This window comes from Leptonotus elevatus, unplaced genomic scaffold (genome assembly GCF_054856555.1).
Source record: "Leptonotus elevatus isolate MCC_2025b unplaced genomic scaffold, RoL_Lele_1.0 HiC_scaffold_103, whole genome shotgun sequence".
NCBI lineage: Eukaryota > Metazoa > Chordata > Actinopteri > Syngnathiformes > Syngnathidae > Leptonotus > Leptonotus elevatus.
Genome location: NW_028233494.1, coordinates 12,501 through 17,500, shown reverse-complemented (window position 1 = coordinate 17,500; position 5,000 = coordinate 12,501).

Here is a 5,000-nt window from a genome sequence, read left to right as displayed (position 1 = left end):
ATTTGAGAACCGGGGCTGAGGAGGGGGAAAATCTGGCCAGGGAGGCCGACCCGAAGTGCCTCTAAGTCGGATAGGGATTGGGCGAAACTCCCTTGGAAGTGGCACTCTGAAAAAATTTCCAAGTTTGGCTGACTTAGAAAAAATTCGAGAACCAGGATGAGGAGGGGGAAAATGTGGCCAGTCAGGCCGACCCGAAGTGCCTCTTAGGCGGATAGGGGTTGGGCGAAACTCCCTTGAAAGTGGCACTCTGAAAAAATTTCCAAGTTTGGCTGACTTAGAAAAAATTCGAGAACCAGGATGAGGAGGGGGAAAATGTGGCCAGTCAGGCCGACCCGAAGTGCCTCTTAGGCGGATAGGGGTTGGGCGAAACTCCCTTGAAAGTGGCACTCTGAAAAAATTTCCAAGTTTGGCTGACTTAGAAAAAATTCGAGAACCAGGATGAGGAGGGGGAAAATGTGGCCAGTCAGGCCGACCCGAAGTGCCTCTTAGGCGGATAGGGGTTGGGCGAAACTCCCTTGAAAGTGGCACTCTGAAAAAATTTCCAAGTTTGGCTGACTTAGAAAAAATTCGAGAACCAGGATGAGGAGGGGGAAAATGTGGCCAGTCAGGCCGACCCGAAGTGCCTCTTAGGCGGATAGGGGTTGGGCGAAACTCCCTTGAAAGTGGCACTCTGAAAAAATTTCCAAGTTTGGCTGACTTAGAAAAAATTCGAGAACCAGGATGAGGAGGGGGAAAATGTGGCCAGTCAGGCCGACCCGAAGTGCCTCTTAGGCGGATAGGGGTTGGGCGAAACTCCCTTGAAAGTGGCACTCTGAAAAAATTTCCAAGTTTGGCTGACTTAGAAAAAATTCGAGAACCAGGATGAGGAGGGGGAAAATGTGGCCAGTCAGGCCGACCCGAAGTGCCTCTTAGGCGGATAGGGGTTGGGCGAAACTCCCTTGAAAGTGGCACTCTGAAAAAATTTCCAAGTTTGGCTGACTTAGAAAAAATTCGAGAACCAGGATGAGGAGGGGGAAAATGTGGCCAGTCAGGCCGACCTGAAGTGCCTCTTAGGCGGATAGGGGTTGGGCGAAACTCCCTTGAAAGTGGCACTCTGAAAAAATTTCCAAGTTTGGCTGACTTAGAAAAAATTCGAGAACCAGGATGAGGAGGGGGAAAATGTGGCCAGTCAGGCCGACCTGAAGTGCCTCTTAGGCGGATAGGGGTTGGGCGAAACTCCCTTGAAAGTGGCACTCTGAAAATATTTCCAAGTTGGGCTGACTTAGAAAAAATTCGAGAACCAGGATGAGGAGGGGGAAAATGTGGCCAGTCAGGCCGACCTGAAGTGCCTCTTAGGCGGATAGGGGTTGGGCGAAACTCCCTTGAAAGTGGCACTCTGAAAATATTTCCAAGTTGGGCTGACTTAGAAAAAATTCGAGAACCAGGCTGAGGAGGGGACCATCTGGCAAGGGAGTCCGACCTAAAGTGCATCTAAAGCGGATATGGGTTGGTCGAGCCTCCCTTGATTTGCCCTGGAGCTCCCACGTCTTAAAAAGGTCTCTCCTATAATTGTACACCAACCATTTTGAGGTTTGGGTGCAAACCTCTCGAATGGGGGGACTCGGTCCCCTATCTACAGCGCCCCTAATGACGACAGGTGGTACTGCGCCCCTGGTAGCCCGGCCATTGAAAATGAATGGGCCCATTCATTTCAATGGGGAATTTCGACCCCTGGTTGCCCGCCATTCATTTCAATGGGGAATTTCGACCCCTGGTCGCCCGCCATTCATTTCAATGGGGACTTTCGACCCCTGGTTGCCCGCCATTCATTTCAATGGGGGATTTCGACCCCTGGTCGCCCGCCATTCATTTCAATGGGGGATTTCGACCCCTGGTAGCCCGCCATTCATTTCAATGGGGGACTTCGACCCCTGGTAGCCCGCCATTCATTTCAATGGGGGACTTGGACCCCTGGTAGCCCGCCATTCATTTCAATGGGGGATTTCGACCCCTGGTCGCCCGCCATTCATTTCAATGGGGGATTTCGACCCCTGGTAGCCCGCCATTCATTTCAATGGGGGACTTCGACCCCTGGTTGCCCGCCATTCATTTCAATGGGGGATTTCGACCCCTGGTCGCCCGCCATTCATTTCAATGGGGGATTTCAACCCCTGGTAGCCCGCCATTCATTTCAATGGGGGACTTCGACCCCTGGTAGCCCGCCATTCATTTCAATGGGGGACTTCGACCCCTGGTAGCCCGCCATTCATTTCAATGGGGGACTTCGACCCCTGGTTGCCCGCCATTCATTTCAATGGGGGACTTCGACCCCTGGTTGCCCGCCATTCATTTCAATGGGGGATTTCGACCCCTGGTCGCCCGCCATTCATTTCAATGGGGGATTTCGACCCCTGGTAGCCCGCCATTCATTTCAATGGGGGACTTCGACCCCTGGTTGCCCGCCATTCATTTCAATGGGGGACTTCGACCCCTGGTTGCCCGCCATTCATTTCAATGGGGGATTTCGACCCCTGGTCGCCCGCCATTCATTTCAATGGGGGATTTCGACCCCTGGTAACCCGCCATTCATTTCAATGGGGGACTTCGACCCCTGGTTGCCCGCCATTCATTTCAATGGGGGACTTCGACCCCTGGTTGCCCGCCATTCATTTCAATGGGGGATTTCGACCCCTGGTTGCCCGGCATTCGTTCCTATGTGGCGGGGGATTTCAACCCCAGGTCGCCCTCGTGTGGTTCTTTTTGGCGCAGCTGACGGGCTCCGCTGCTCGTGGAGGTTTGCTAGTGGAGGATAACCCCCTGCCTGGGCAACTCGAACGCCCGGCATTCGTTCCTATGTGGCGGGGGATTTCAACCCCAGGTCGCCCTCGTGTGGTTCTTTTTGGCGCAGCTGACGGGCTCCGCTGCTCGTGGAGGTTTGCTAGTGGAGGATAACCCCCTGCCTGGGCAACTCGAACGCCCGGCATTCGTTCCTATGTGGCGGGGGATTTCAACCCCAGGTCGCCCTCGTGTGGTTCTTTTTGGCGCAGCTGACGGGCTCCGCTGCTCGTGGAGGTTTGCTAGTGGAGGATAACCCCCTGCCTGGGCAACTCGAACGCCCGGCATTCGTTCCTATGTGGCGGGGGATTTCAACCCCAGGTCGCCCTCGTGTGGTTCTTTTTGGCGCAGCTGACGGGCTCCGCTGCTCGTGGAGGTTTGCTAGTGGAGGATAACCCCCTGCCTGGGCAACTCGAACGCCCGGCATTCGTTCCTATGTGGCGGGGGATTTCAACCCCAGGTCGCCCTCGTGTGGTTCTTTTTGGCGCAGCTGACGGGCTCCGCTGCTCGTGGAGGTTTGCTAGTGGAGGATAACCCCCTGCCTGGGCAACTCGAACGCCCGGCATTCGTTCCTATGTGGCGGGGGATTTCAACCCCAGGTCGCCCTCGTGTGGTTCTTTTTGGCGCAGCTGACGGGCTCCGCTGCTCGTGGAGGTTTGCTAGTGGAGGATAACCCCCTGCCTGGGCAACTCGAACGCCCGGCATTCGTTCCTATGTGGCGGGGGATTTCAACCCCAGGCCGCCCTCGTGTGGTTCTTTTTGGCGCAGCTGACGGGCTCCGCTGCTCGTGGAGGTTTGCTAGTGGAGGATAACCCCCTGCCTGGGCAACTCGAACGCCCGGCATTCGTTCCTATGTGGCGGGGGATTTCAACCCCAGGCCGCCCTCGTGTGGTTCTTTTTGGCGCAGCTGACGGGCTCCGCTGCTCGTGGAGGTTTGCTAGTGGAGGATAACCCCCTGCCTGGGCAACTCGAACGCCCGGCATTCGTTCCTATGTGGCGGGGGATTTCAACCCCAGGTCGCCCTCGTGTGGTTCTTTTTGGCGCAGCTGACGGGCTCCGCTGCTCATGGAGGTTTGCTAGTGGAGGATAACCCCCTGCCTGGGCAACTCGAACGCCCGGCTCCCCCGCGGTCCGCTGGAGCTCCTCCAACGGCCAGCAACAAGCCCCGAAGACGGGCGCGCTCCCCGCGGTCCGCTGGAGCTCCGCCAACGGCCAGCAACAAGCCCCGAAGACGGGCGCGCTCCCCGCGGTCCGCTGGAGCTCCTCCAACGGCCAGCAACAAGCCCCGAAGACGGGCGCGCTCCCCCCGGTCCGCTGGAGCTCCTCCAACGTCCAGCAACAAGCCCCGAAGACGGGCGCGCTCCCCGCGGTCCGCTGGAGCTCCTCCAACGGCCAGCAACAAGCCCCGAAGACGGGCGCGCTCCCCCCGGTCCGCTGGAGCTCCGCCAACGGCCAGCAACAAGCCCCGAAGACGGGCGCGCTCCCCGCGGTCCGCTGGAGCTCCTCCAACGGCCAGCAACAAGCCCCGAAGACGGGCGCGCTCCCCCCGGTCCGCTGGAGCTCCGCCAACGGCCAGCAACAAGCCCCGAAGACGGGCGCGCTCCCCGCGGTCCGCTGGAGCTCCTCCAACGGCCAGCAACAAGCCCCGAAGACGGGCGCGCTCCCCCCGGTCCGCTGGAGCTCCGCCAACGGCCAGCAACAAGCCCCGAAGACGGGCGCGCTCCCCGCGGTCCGCTGGAGCTCCTCCAACGGCCAGCAACAAGCCCCGAAGACGGGCGCGCTCCCCGCGGTCCGCTGGAGCTCCTCCAACGGCCAGCAACAAGCCCCGAAGACGGGCGCGCTCCCCCCGGTCCGCTGGAGCTCCTCCAACGGCCAGCAACAAGCCCCGAAGACGGGCGCGCTCCCCGCGGTCCGCTGGAGCTCCTCCAACGGCCAGCAACAAGCCCCGAAGACGGGCGCGCTCCCCCCGGTCCGCTGGAGCTCCGCCAACGGCCAGCAACAAGCCCCGAAGACGGGCGCGCTCCCCGCGGTCCGCTGGAGCTCCTCCAACGGCCAGCAACAAGCCCCGAAGACGGGCGCGCTCCCCCCGGTCCGCTGGAGCTCCGCCAACGGCCAGCAACAAGCCCCGAAGACGGGCGCGCTCCCCCCGGTCCGCTGGAGCTCCTCCAACGGCCAGCAACAAGCCC